The sequence below is a fragment of the Pinus tabuliformis genome, chromosome X, assembly GCF_031772625.1.
Source record: "Pinus tabuliformis cultivar Carrire ecotype Pingquan chromosome X, CPIR1, whole genome shotgun sequence".
NCBI lineage: Eukaryota > Viridiplantae > Streptophyta > Pinopsida > Pinales > Pinaceae > Pinus > Pinus tabuliformis.
In genome coordinates this window covers 737,806,332-737,821,494 of record NC_142308.1, presented here as the reverse complement: position 1 = coordinate 737,821,494, position 15,163 = coordinate 737,806,332, and positions in this window count along the sequence as shown.

Here is a 15,163-nt window from a genome sequence, read left to right as displayed (position 1 = left end):
TCTAGGATAGGTTCTTGCTTCTTGTTGATTTCTTATATTGGTTTGTGAAAACTCTACTCGCTCACTTAAAGTGTCTTTCTATAATGCTTTTATTTTTATCTCCTCCTCCCAAGTTGGTTATGGTTACAAGGCTACCATTCATCATCAACATTACAAATTGTGTAATTTCCTCCTTTTCTCTTCCTCCATACATGAGCTTATCAAATAAGTACTAATAATGTTGGAGATCAGGCTTAGAATATTTTTTCCTTTCTTTAAAATATTGCCTATTTATACCTACTTTTCCATCATCTCATTCTAATAATAGGTTTACTATCTTTATAGGGTAGTTTCATACTATCATAACATGTATTCCTTTTAGTTTTTACATCATTTGGTGTGTATCTTTAGTGAACTGTGTGACTGATCTCTCAATTTGATCACTTATAATTTCTCCACATCTTTCTTGAATAGCTAGTAACTTCTTTCATTCATCAAGTTACATTTTAGCATATTATGTGATTGTGTATTACTTCACATTTGACGACCTTTTCCTAATGTCCATAGGCATTCTTTCATTACCATTCTTCCCTTCTTCAAGAAACAATGTTCTCCAAAGCAAATTTAACCAAATTAGCTTCAAATATACATAACAGTCACCACAAATCTATCTTATATAGTTCCAATCATTCATATCAACTATAAATTATAATTTTCTAAATCATATCATTATACCTAATTGTCATTTTCAAATCTCATCCCCAAATTATTGTTTTGTTTTGTTTTGTTTTAGAAATTGATATATTCTTATATTTTAAACTAAATATACAATAATTCAACTAATTATCCAACTTAAAAATAAAATAAATATAAAATATTATACTATATAATTAATTAATAATAATAATAATTAATATATATTAAACTACATTACTTATACCTTTTACAATTTTGTCATATCATAAAAAATGATTTCACTTATATCTATACCATACATATATATCAAAGTATTTCTATCACTTTTTCCCATGCAAATAAATGATTCTAAACCTAATTTTTTTTGGTATAAAAAAAAGCCAACTCGAGTAATTCTTATGAAGTAAGAATATTTTTGAGGTATCATATTACTTGTAACACCTAACAATGTGTTAAAATTTTTCCCTTATTCGATGCTTGGAATATGTGAAATTTCATAAATATTATTCTTCTTAAGTTTGTGTCAATTGAACAATTTTTATTATAATCTAATTGGTTCCAATACCATCTTACTTCTATATACTTTTATCATTATTGTAATTTTAATTGTTCTAATACTATTTATAGTTCCATTTATTATTACATTATTTTATATCATTGACAATTTTATATAATAATTTTAAAGTAATATATAAAATAAATGTGTATCCTAATTTGTAATATATAATTTTTTTGTGAAAAATATCTAATATTTAATCTTTTCCTATATAGATATAGATATAGTGGTCATTAAATCCATAATATTAGACCTAAATTATTATTCTAATTTTTTGAAATATTTTATTTAGTTTATTTTTAAATGAATTAAAATTTAGTTATTTATTAATGATGATTAACGTTTAATGAGACCAATGCAGTCTATGGAGCGTTAATAAAGTAAGAGATTAATTGATATTTTTTAGTATTTTATTTCTATGATCTAAGAGGAGGGAAAGAATCAATCCTATATCACTATAGTTTTGTTGACTGAACAAGTCAAGAAGGTTGGTAGTGTGGCAAATGTTTTGGAGATGAGAATGGATGTGAGTAAAAGTTGGGCAATCCAAGAGAAAGTGCTTTTCATTGTCAATCCTCTTTGTATCACAGAGTTGACATATTCTTTCATCCCAAGGTGTTTTGGGAATAGACCAACGCTCAATTTCATTTCAAAACTCATGGGAGTTAGTTCTTATCTTTGAAATGTTCATTTTCTTCTTAACACTAGTCAAGACAAATAGATAATTCTAGTTAGTGAGAGTGGGGTTGATCACCTCCTTATAATACCTTAGATTTATTTTCCCATCTAGCTCTTTATCATCCCACAATTTGTCCTTAAATTTGGAAAAATAATATTTTTAATATTATCTTTATTCTCCAAGATGATCTCCTCTTTTATCCCCTTATAGTCGAGCCAAGACTAGGCATCCTTCTACCAACCTCACTTGAGCTGGAGGTGGGGTTTTTGGCTAGAGTTAGAATCAATTTTGGGTAACCCTTTGGTTTGCATGTTGTAAATTTTCTTCTTATACATCAAATAGTGAAATGTAGCCATGATTTCAATGGGGAAAAGGCTAGCTTCAGTCAAGAGGATAGGATAGGGAGTGTTACCTTTAATCTTGAGGGTGTAGGTTATAAATTTATTTCGGGTCAACTCGATTTTCCTCCACGATTCTCCAGATATATTGCAACCCCAAACCTGACATCCATATAAAATAACAAGGGTGATGAGAGTCTAAAAGAGGAACTTTTTTTTACTCCAAACTCAAAAATCAGTCGTCTTGCAATTGTTTTTAAGCTCATAATAAGCTTTTTGGCCTCCAATAATCCTTTTATCAAAGCTATAATTCAAGTTGAGCTAGTGATGGATATCAATACCTATATATTGTAAGAAGAAACCTTCTCCAAGTAATTGTTATTATAGATGAAATTGTCATGGTTAATCTTTTTGGATTTAACTATCATGGCTTTAGTCTTGCCAATATTAAGAGTCATACCCATTTTGGAGCAATAATCATGGAGGATTTGAAGTTGTTTGTTGAGATTCTCATGGCTTCTGGTTAGAAGAACAATTTCGTTAGGATAAAGGAGAATAGTAATGACCATACCAGCAAGCTTGGGGTCAACAGATCTTACTTCTATCTTATCAATGTACATGTCAAAAAGGATAGGGGACATCCTTGCTTAACATCGATATTGCATTTAATTTCTTTATACCAACCCTCAGTGGTCTTAAGCTTGGCGACAACATTCTTATATAGTCAAATCATAGTCACCCTCAACTCATTATTATCATGTCATTCATTTACATAACAATTTGTTAAAGGCATATACTTCCTCATAAAACATCATAGATTCAAATCCAAGAGAAATAGAATAAGTACACTTCTATAATTTTTAATAGTGAAATAATTGCATAAATAATCCTTAATCTTACAAATAAAAAGTTTCATTCACCAATTTAATATTTAACTTTATGATCATCTTAAAATAAATAATTATTATAATAAATAGTTATTATATAATAGTAATTAAATCTCTTAAAATAATATTTATCATTAACCTATGAAATGAATTTTCTTCGACATTAAGTTGAAGAATTTTGCTTTTATACAAACATATATATATAATGTTTTATGCAAACGGACATATAACTCATTCGAATAGGACTGGGAGTGATAATTAGTTCGTGAATTCTACATTAATAAATTTTATGAACAAACGTTTATTGTAGATTGAGAGACATATAACTTATGTCCACAATGACAGACATATTCGAAGGTGACTTCAATAATTAGAAATGATAATTAGTTTTACGGATTCTATGTTAAGAGAAGATTCATCCAGCAGCAGCACCCATGAGGGAGGGAACTCATCATTGCATGGCCACAACTCATGAAAACAAAATAAAAAGATTCCGGTAAGGTAGGTGTAGTCTTTTTATAATAAATAGCTTAAATTAAACTATAGTCATTATGATTCCTTTTAAGAGTATATGAGTATTTATTTTAAACCAACAAAAAAAAAGAAAAAAAATCCAAACAAAGAAGCATGGCATGGGTGTACGATGTCATGGATTGCGAGTAATCTTAGTGAAATTCACTACCCAAGGTATTGTCTTGGTTTCGCGACTTATCGTGGAGACACGATGTGATATATAACTCCAAGGTTATCAACAACTGCATAACCAGGATCCCTCACAACCAACCCAGCAGCGGAACGGGAAAGAAAGATAAATAGTAATCAAAGAATCACCCTCCATAACAAATTTAAAATAGATAAATTTTTAACTACAATTTTAACACCGAAAAAAATCTTTTGTACCACATAATATTTCTAAGACTTTGTTAATATAATCTAATAATCACCATGTTTATTTTGGTGGATATGAGAAAAAATTCAATCCACAGACGGACACGCTGTAGAATGAGCTTTTTGGCTCAATAAATATATTAATCAAAGAATAATTAAATAATGGTATAATCTCACCAAAGTTACAATATATATGGGAAGCATTAAATTGATAGCATGTGTTTAGGAAGTAAATGTGGAATGTGTCATCTTGCAATTTGTATTCTTTCTTTTAAGTTTTTATCAACTTGCCTCTTCCCTTTTTTTTCCATAATTTACTTTTACTTTATATTAATTTAGTTTTTTCCCCCCATAAATTTATTTTTACTATTTTCTTTTTTTCCATAATTTACTCTTATTTATTTTATTCTTTTACTTTTTATTGATTTGACTTTTTATAGGAAATTTATTTTTACTATTTCTACTTTTCATAAAATAGTTTACTTTATTTATCTTTATTTTTTCGCTGAAGCAAGAGGCGTACCTTATTTTCATTATAAACAAAGACACCAGTTACATATAGAACAACTGCCAAAAGATTCATGGGGTTTAAACATTAACCAACCACTCTGATCTTGGGAGTAAACCAAGGGCCCAATAACAATCAGAAAACCATACTAAAACTACAACCCACCAACCAATAGGAAAGAACCGACTATAGAGAATCCTAACGGGGCTGAGAAGGGAATATACTTTGATTCTAAAAATGGACCCGAAGAAAAAATAAACCCTCAACTACACTGATTTCGGAACTGCAATGTAGAATAAACATCGAACACACGGTCCGCACGAAATCACTCAAAGTCGTCCTCCTCACCCAAGATGCTCGGAAGATAAACGACAAACTTGGCCCAAAACTACCCGACCAATCTAGACCGCAGAACCAACCGCTAGGGGATCCAACGGTTGCCCAGAATATTGCAACGCCCGAGTTAACCAGACTTTATTGCGTGATCAAGGGTGGTTTTCCCATCCTTCCTCTGCCACGTGTGGGAAGATGAATGGGATCACAGCAAATTCTATGAAACCACTTTCCCTATTAAAGCTGTGCAATAATCAAAAACCGCTCAGGAAGCGGTTTTCCTCTCCGAGACCCCAAAAAAAACTCTAATTCCGGCTATTGATGAAATGGGGATCCCTTCCAAGTCTACTCGTCTTTCTATCCTGAACATGCATTCCCTGAAGAACAATGCTAACAATCTTATTACTACTCAGGTATCTATCACTCCTCGGTGATTGTCCCTTCCTCAAGGACCTGTAAGCTTGAATCTGAAAACACATGCGAAGGCCACGAGATTAAGGGCTTACCTCCAGGACTCTGTGTCTGAACACTCTAATATCTTCCTCCTCTTGTTCACTACAGAGAGTTTTTAAACTGCTTTGTCTCAACCCCTGCCATCCTATCGAAACATTGACATCTGTATTGTTGACCCCCTGATTGGCTAACAGGTCAGCCAGCTTGTTGGCCTTTCTGCGAACATGTTGGAAGCTGACAATGCACAAGTTTTGTAGGTGATCCTGAATTCTTTGGAAAACCCTGATTAACTTCCAGTGTTTGGAGACTTTCTCCGGCGTTGATCCATTATTGATTCTTTTCACTGAGTTAATAACTAGCTCTGAATCGGCTTCCACTATCACATTGTAGCAATTATCCTGGCTTAGTATATCAAGGCATTGCTCCAACGCCATGAGTTCAGCCATGTTATTAGTGGCGGTACCAAGATGACAATGGAAAATGTAGATAATACTTCCTTTGGCATCCCTGAGTACTCCCCCATACCCCGCCAGTCCCGGATTTCCTTTGGCCGCCCCATCAATGTTGAATTTTAGATATCCATCCGGGGGAGGATGCCAGAAATCCTGCTCTCTATCCCTTACTGTAACCTTTCTATTAAGACCTTGAGGAATAAGATCCTGCATCCCTAGTTGTTTGAGAATATTACTTTCCAGAGCTGAGGGAGGATTATTATGGTGGTTACAAACTGAGGAGCCTACAGTCTCCTTAAGTTGTTTCAAAATAGTCTCGAACAGTAGATATGGGGGATTTTTTTCCTCCTTGAATATTCTTTTATTCCTCTCCTTCCATACATTCCATATGATAAAGCTTGGTGTAAGGGTCCAAGCTGAGTTGAGAATTTCATGATCTGAGAAATTTCCCCTCCACCTAATGAGGGTATTGAAGATGCTTCCTCTGTCCCTGTCAGATTGTTGAAAGATTTTAGCAAATATGTCCCATAACTAGGAGGTGAAATAGCAGTTGTTAAGAAGATGTTCCATCGTTTCTTCTTGCTCTCCACAGAGAAGGCACCTGGAAGGCCCTAGAACACCTCTCTTCCTAATGTTGTCCCAAGTCAGTATTTTCCTATGGTAAACCAACCACATGAAGATTTTGATTTTCATCCACCCCTAGTGCCTCCAGAGTTTCTGCCAGATTTTATCCAGAACCTGGGGATTTAGCTCCAGGAGAATGCCTTTGGCTTCTTTGAGATTAAAGGTGCCCTCTTGATTGTTGCCCCATCTTAGTTGATCTTGCCCTTCAGAAACTAAGATCTTCCTTTGTTCCACCATTTTTTTTAGCTCCTCTGCTTTATTTTTCAAGTGGATATTATTACTGCAATCAATATTCTTCCAGATTCTCCATTTCCCCATTAGCTGAGTGTTATCCCAGAAGTCCATTACTTTAATTAAGCCTTGTGAATCTGTTTCCTGTTTAAGATCGAGGAAGTTCTGTTTTAACAGTATTGGTTCCTGTTGCCACTTATCTTCCCAAAAGAGGGCTTGATTCCCTTCTTTGATTTCCCAGAAACTATTTTCTTGAACTAATCTTCTGTTTTCCCAGGCTTTGTTCCAGATGTATGAGCCCTTAATGTTCCCTGACATTCTTATGAGATCGTTAGTTTTCCAGGATATGGCATATTTTTCTTTCCAGATATTAGCCCATAGAGTTGTTGGATTATGAACCCAGCGCCACCACAGTTTGGCCCCTAAAGCCTTGCTAAGTATTTCCTGATCGTCCAAGCCAAGCCTTCCATGGTCTTTGGGTCTGCAAAGTTTCTCCCAAGACACTAAAGCCCATTTATTCTTATTCTCCTCCTTTCCCCAAAGGAAGTTTCTTTGAATATTTCTCAATTGCTGAAGGACTCCTTTCGGAGCTGGGAGGGCAGATAACATGAAAATAGGGATGTCTTGCAAAACAGATTTAGTGAGAACCAACCTGCTTGCAAGATTTAGAGATCTAAAGGTCCATTTGCTGAATTTGTCTTGCAACTTATTTATCAAGGGTTCCTAGATGCTTTTGAGCAATGGTTTATCTATTAGAGGGATTCCCACATATTTTGAGGGAAGGGAATCCCTTTGAAAACCAAGAATTTTGGAAATATTCCTTTGAACTGCCAAATTGGTGTTAAAGAAAAAGATTTTTGATTTAGAAAGGTTTACTTCCATACCAGTGGCCATGGCAAAAGCGTTCAGAATTTGTTTATAAGTTGTTGCTTCTTTGACAGTAGGGATTCCTTGAAGCATTGTGTCATCTACTAATTGTTGATGGGTAAGAGCTTGACCATTCTCAAAAAGAAGAAGGACTTTAATCTTGCCTGCAACTTTAGCTTTCTTGATGGACCTGCCCAGTCCTTCCATCATAAGAATGAAAAGAAAAGGAGAGAGTGGGTCTCCCTGTCTGAGGCCTTTGGATGGACTGAAAACCTCAGAGGGAGAGCCATTTACCAAAATAGAGAAGCTAGAGGAGGTGACCAGGGCCATTACCCACCTGACCCAATTATGATCAAAACCAAAAGCACTAAGTACCCTTTTCATATAGGTCCAGTTTACTTTGTCATAAGCTTTGGCTATATCTAATTGCATGATCATGCCGACCTTCTTTTTTTCTTTTTAGCGAGTGAACTACTTCATGAGCTTGAATGATGTTGTCTAAAATTTGTCTACCTTCCACATAGCCTGATTGTTCCCCTTAAACTAGGGTAGGAAGCAACGGCTTAAGTCTATTTGCCACTACTTTGGATATAATTTTATAGACCACATTGCAAAGAGCTATGGGTCAGAACTTATCCGGAGTTTTAGCATCTTCCTGCTTAGGGATAAGGGAGATAAAAGAGGTATTCAACACTTTTAAGATGGTATTGTTCACTCTGGAATCCTCCACCACATTCAAGATATCCTGTTTAACAATATTCCAGCATGCCTTGAAAAAATCCACATTAAAACCATCTGGTCCTGGTGCTTTTCCATTCTGCATTTCTTTGAGGGTATCGTCTACTTCTTTTTCAGAAATTGGTCTATTTAGATTAAAATTATCCTCTCTGGATACCATCTTTGGTATATTTCTAGTTACCTCACAGATGAACTGATCTCTGTGCCAATTATTTTCCTGAGTAATGCTTCGGAAGTGCTGAACTAACTCCACTTCAATATTCTCATGGGATGTGAGAAGATCCCCTTCTTTGTTTTTGAGTGAAGATATTCTGTTATGCATTCTATTTGCCATGGTGGACCTATGAAAAAATTTCGTATTACGCTCCCCTTCCTTCAGCCATTGGACTCTAGATTTTTGTCTCCAGAAGACTTCCTCCTGTTTGCACAGATTATCCCATTCATGTTGATATTTATCCACTTGATTGCTTTTGTTTTTATCAAATCCTTCCTTGATTAGAGCTTGGTTGAGTTCCTTCATTTTATTTTCAACTGATTTCTTCTCCACAAAAATATTGCCAAATTCATTTATGTTCCAATCTTTTAGTCTGAGTTTGATATGCTTTAATCTTTTATGAAGAAGAAACATTCTTGTTCCTTGAATCTGTAAATCTTCTATCCACCAATTTTTGATATTGTTGAAGAAATCTGGGTGGGAGAGCCAGATATTTTCAAACCTGAAAGGTCTGTTTCTGAGAATGTCTATACCTTTGATCTCCATTTGAACTGGCCAGTGATCTGACCCTCCAAAGGGGAGAACTTCGGCTATTATTTCCTTATTTGCTAACATCAGATTCTTTGAGATCAGGAATCTGTCCAACTTAGAGGCTACTTGAGATTCGCCACCTCTCTTATTATTCCAAGTAAAGAGGCCAGTATTCATTTCGACATCTACTAGGTTCATCTTGTCTATAAAGGTTTGAAATTCCAAAGAGTCTTTACTTAGGATCCTCATTCCTCCTTTTTTCTCAGAAAGAGATTTGATCATATTGAAATCCCCTCCCATGATCCAAGGTATTCCTACATGTCTATCCCTGAGATCCCCCAGTGAGTCTAGGAACTTGAGTTTATCATCTATTCTTTGAGGACCATAAACATTGGTGACTAGATAGTGGTGCTTGTCTCCTTCCGGTTGGATGACAACTGATAGATAATTCCTGGTAGCCTCCACATCTATAACACTTAATTTGTGAGGGTTCCAAAGAGTGAGGATTCCCCCCATAGTATCCTCTGTGTTAAATTTTAGAAACTCAAATCTACTGAGCCAGTTACTGTGGATTTGTCTAATTTTTTGAATGGAACTTTTAGTTTCTTGGATGAAGATAATGTCTGGCATTTCTTGTTTCATTCTATTACTGAGTAGTCTTTGCTTTCTTTTACTCCCTAGACCTCTTATATTCCAAGAAATAAACTTCATAGTTAAAGATTTGTGAAAGAGTAGCTGGTAAGATCTTTCATCTTACATGAATCTATCATTAGCTTGCCACACTCCATCAAGAGTTCATTCTGCTTTTTCCTGCCTCTTTTCTTACCTGGGTTTCTTGTTGCTAGTCCCAGGGTAGCTTTTAGCGTCTTCACTCCTCTGTTTTCTGATTTATCTGTATTTTTTCCTTTTCCCAACGCATTAGATTGTGTTTTCCATAAAAATAGCTGTTGTATTTTATTAAGTTCTTCTTGGGGTACCGAGTCCACTCCTCTCGTGGTACCCTGAAATAAGAACCCTTCCAGATCTAGGTTTTCTTTATCAAGTATCTCCTGTAACTCATGGTCTTCCAGGTCCATCTCACTCGGGGTCATATCCTGATCCATCTCGAGTTCTGTTTCACTCATCATAATTTCTTTCTGGTACTCAGTTTTCTGATTTTGGTCACATTCATCTTCTGTTCTCTTTTCTCCCACCTTAGCTTCTGTTGCTTGATCTTCCTTTGTGATTTCTTCATCTACCTCTAGAACTTGGAACTTGTTTTGACTACCTTTAAGCCCTTCATCTTGATGTTGCTTTGATCCTTTCTTGCTTCCTTTTCCTCGATTGACCACTTTCTGAAAGCTGTCTGTTTCCTTCACTGTATTTGCCTTGCTGTTACTTACTACTTTCCCTAGTGGACAGTCTCTAAATAGATGCCCGTGCTCATGACATCTATGGCATCTGAAGGGTATATGCTCATAGTCTACTATTTGTACCCATTCTTCATCAAAGACTTCCAGGATCACTTCATTTGGTAAAGCTCCTGATAGATCCATTTCCACACATATTCTAGCAAATGAAGTGTATTTCCCTCTTCTTGTGGCTTCGGAAGTTTTGACAAAAGGACCTAATTTATTACCTATGGCCATTAACGATTCATTTTGCCAGTAATCAAGAGGTAAGGAATAGGGTCTTACCCAGACCAGTACCGAGGTAAAAGTTTCCCGTTCCGGGACAAAATTCATAATCCATGGCCTCATGTAGAGTCCATCTACCGCAAAGAAGTAGGGTCCACCTTCAATGACTTCGTCCTTGTCTTCAATATTAATGAACACCACCATAAAGAAACCCTTTGACCCAAGATGTAGGTCTATTCTCCCTTTAGGTTTCCAGTGATATTTGATCCAAGTCTGTAAAGCTTTTTTAGTGGGCCATAGTCCCATGAACTTACAGATAATAGCATATGTCCACATGTGATCCCTGTATGCCTACAGGGCAGGATCATTTAAAACAACTCTTGGAGTGATTTCAGCTTTGGGTTTGCAGGGTCCCTTTTGTTTCTTGTCTTTAGTGCCCTGTTTTTTATCTTCTCCCTCCTTGTCCTTTGTGCCATTGATTTCCTCGGTATTGCCTCCTGCTGTCTCCTCTTCCATGGTTTCTTTTCCTCCTCTCGAAGCTCCTTTAATACTTTCTAGAGGTTTCTTACCTCTGCTAGCCACGACCTCCTTGAAGGAGGGAGATGCTCTCCCTCCTCTGTGACCCTCCATGAGGAGCGTCGTCTGCAACTCGCAAGAACCCTAGATGTTCACTATCGTTGTTCCTCCGGCTCCTGGAGTTTACTTTATTTATTTATTAGGAGCTTCACTTTATTATTTATTTATTAGTTATTATTCTCACTTTTATTAATTATTATTTTATTTATTTTATTATTATTAATAATTATTAATTTGACCATATGGGACATTGCATTATACCCACAAATCATCATCTCATGAATAAAATGTCACTGCTAATGTTCCATTGCCTTACACCTAATGTCTTTATAACTTATACCAATTTCCATGGAGTTCATGACATCCAACCACAATGCATAAGATGTAAAATCTACAAACATAATAGATTGAATTTGTTTCAAACAATTATCATGATGCAATGCTTAGTATGTAAATATTGTTAGGTCATCATCAAGCTAGTCTTCATGGTTTTATAGTTTCTTTATGTCTTGGAAGACTATAATTTGGTTATGTAGGCTCACATCATATAATCCTTTTAGAGATCAAATTCCATATAGTTGGGTTTTATATGATTTATATCATGTGAGTTCATTATGTATAGAGATGAAATCATTTCGCTTATATTTAGAAGCATGATTTTATTGATAATATATAACAAAAGATATATCCAATCTCTACGATAACCTATTACAAGGGAAACTAGTTATGGAGGGGGAATACTAGTGATGTTATGAAATGAAAAATATGGAACCTTATGTATGTGCATTGATGCCTTATGTTTCTCTAAGCTTGGGTCAAGGATGTAGATATAGGATATATCATTCATATTGATTCTTTTAACAAAGTGTACATATTTGTTTCTATTTTGGTATGTAGCATAGCATAAGAAATAATTGTAAGTAATCAGAAAGGCATGTAACCCTCTCTTCAAACTATATTTACATGGATGAAATCAAAATTGGTATCTTCAAGCTCCTCTATGAGAAGGCATTGATTGCCTTGGTGTGCTCACTCACTAACTTCTATATTCTAGAGGTATTTTACTATACTCTTGTATTTCTTGTCCAAAAACTCTGGTTTCTCAAGAATGACCTATTATTGAGCTCCCTATTTTTCAATAACCTATGTTACAATCGATTTGATCTACCAATGGTAGTCAAATTGCTTAAAGCATTTAATGGCCATATTGCAGGAAAATCATGTATCACGGATTCAATTCACAAGCTTAGAATCAATAGCCTAAGTGGATGTAGAATTACATTTCTTCCTCACCTTTTGCTCAAATCTCTCCACCTTAGCTTTAATGTTGGAAGGAAACTAGTTGTGGTAATGCATGGTTTCATCTCTAACCTTATTTTTTTTCTTTCGTATTCTTGTTGGGTTCCTTCGAGTAGGATTTGAGTTAGCCTCTTCTGATTGGTTTAGAGGTATTATTGTTTCCCATCATCTATTTATCTTTTGGAATCCTATCATTCATGCTTGAAGACAAATGTTTTTTGAAGGGAAAAGTTCCCAAGGGCTAGGGTTGAGAGCCCCAACAAAGTGGAAGTAAAATGCAATAAAGAAAACTCATACACTCACAGCAAGCACCCGAATTCACAAGTGTAAAGGTATGAAACGTACCCATTGGTCCTACATTTATAGTAGATCCCACAGGGTCCAAACCCTCAATCTTCTACCAAGATTTGTAGACCTACAAACATGTCAGAGAGACAACAATATATCACCTTCTTCAAAATACATATGCATAAATATATGGCAATTCATCATAATTAACATCATCACAAATTAGCATTCATAAGATAAACAACACAATTTTGGAATGGGGCATGAGTTTCTTTATACTAGTGATGTTATGAAATGTAAAATATGGAACCTTATGTATCTGCATTGATGCCTTATGTTTCTCTAAACCTATGCCAAGGTTGTAGATATAGGATATAGCATTCTTATCGATTCTTCTAACAAAGTGTATATATTTGTTTCTATTTTGGTATTTATCATAGCATAAAAAATAAAAAGAAAGAATTGTAAGCAAACAGAAAGGCATGTAACCCTCTCTTCAAAATTTATTTACATAGATGAATTCAGAATTGGTATCTTCAAGCTCCTCTATGATAAGGGATTGATTGTCTTGTTATTATTACTTAATAGCTTCTATCTTCTAGATGGATTTGACTAGGCCCTTGTATTTCTTGTCCAAAAACTCTAGTTTCTCAAGAAAGACCTTTTATTGAGCTCCCTATTTTTCAATAACCTATGATACAATCAATTCGATCTACTAATAGGAGTCAATTTTCTTAAATCATTTGATGGTCATATTGCATGAAAATCTTGCATCAAGGATCCAATTCACAAGTTAAGAATCAATATCCCAAGTGGATGTAGAATCACTTCTCTTCCTCACCTTTTGCTCAAATCTCTCCACCTTAGCTTTAATGTTGGAATGAAACTAGCTGTGGTAATGCATGGATGTATCTCTAACCTTAATTTTTTCTTTCATGGGCTTGTTGGGTTCCTTCTAGTAGGATTTGGGCTAGCCTCTTCTGATTAGTTTAGAGGTATTATTGTTTCCTATCATCAACATATCTTTTGCAAACCTATCATTCATGCTTGAAGACAGATGTTTGTTGAAGGGGTTCCCAAAGGCTAGGGTTGAGAGCCCCAGTAGAGTGGAAGTAAAATGCAATAAATAAAAATAATACACTTGTGGCAAGCACACGAATTCACAAGGGTAAGGGTATGAAATGTACCCATTGGTCCTACGTTTGTAGTAGACTTTGCAAGGTCCAAACCCTCAATCTTCTGCCGAAATTTTTAGACTTGCAAACATGTTGGAGAGACAATAGCATATCACCTTATTCAAAATACATATGCATAAATATATGTCAATTCATATTAATTAACATCATCACCAATTAGCATTCATAAGATAAATAACATAATTTGGGAACATGGCATGAGTTTCTTTATACTAGTGATGTTATGAAATGTAAAATATGGAACCTTATGTATGTGCATTGATTCCCTATGTTTATCTAAGCCTATGTTGATCTGAATTTAAATAGGAACGCAAAAAATTACAAATATAACCATAAACAAAGAGATGCATCAGAAATAAAACTTCATTTCATTAATATCAAAGAACTGAAATATGCTTACATAGAGAATGGAAATACTAGCTCGGGCAATGGTAGCTTATCTCTGAGAAGAGATGTAGTAGTTACATGCCTCTGAAGTTTATTACAATGAGGCTCAAAGGCCTATTTATTATTGAGAAACAATGGAAAACCCTAAACATCCAAAAACCTAATCCTAGGAGATGAAGAGCCAAACTATGGGCCCCGTTTGGGTAAATTGGTACATCAACTTCTCGGGGTCATAACTTTGGCATATGATCTATGTTTAACACACACAATACCTCGTTAGAAATATCTATCCAAGGAATACAACTTTGGAATGGCCAACATCGGTCCATGCCCCATGTTGGCCTTGGTTTTCCCAAAAAACGTTGTTTAGGGACTCAAACAGCTTCGAAAGTTCAGGACCCGAAAAACTGCCAAAAATAGTAGAATGTTGCTACAATTAAGGAAACTGAAAAACTAAAGGTTACAGTGGTGGGGGTCCAAGTGGAATAGGCGGGTGGCCACCAACATCCACCTGTATCATTCCTCTCCCCTTAGGAAGCAATGTTCCCCATTGTGTTGAGTGCCTCCATGAGATGGGGAAACTTCTGTTGAACTTTGTCCCTGGTAAGTTGTCCTACAATCTCTAATGTGTCCAATAATGGTGGGAAGCATGGTCTATGGCAGTCCACAATGAATGCTGGGTGCAAGCCAAGGAATGGGGGAATGTTGCGCTCCAAAGTATTGTCTCCCATAGCCTTGGTAATGGTGTAAGGACCATATCGGAGTGGTTTGAGCTTTTGATGGGCTCTAGTAAGGTGTTCTTTCTATAAATGCAACCAAACTTTGTC